The sequence below is a fragment of the Euprymna scolopes genome, chromosome 32, assembly GCF_053919585.1.
Source record: "Euprymna scolopes isolate OS-2025 chromosome 32, ASM5391958v1, whole genome shotgun sequence".
NCBI classification, from domain to species: Eukaryota; Metazoa; Mollusca; class Cephalopoda; order Sepiida; family Sepiolidae; genus Euprymna; species Euprymna scolopes.
Window position 1 is genome coordinate 32,622,954 of NC_136513.1, and position 377 is coordinate 32,623,330.

Here is a 377-nt window from a genome sequence, read left to right on the forward strand (position 1 = left end):
TAATTTAATATTATTCTCAAAACCAAAAATATTTCCTAATAATTTAATATTATTCTCAAACCCAAAAATATTTCCTAATAATTTAATATTATTCTCAAAACCAAAAATATTTCCTAATAATTTAATATTATTCTCAAACCCAAAAATATTTCCTAATAATTTACTATTAATCTCAAACCCAAAAATATTTCCTAATAATTTAATATTAATCTCAAACCCAAAAATATTTCCTAATAATTTAATATTATTCTCAAAACCAAAAATATTTCCTAATAATTTTATATTAATCTCAAAACCAAAAATATTTCCTAATAATTTAATATTATTCTCAAACCCAAAAATATTTCCTAATAATTTAATATTATTCTCAAAACCAA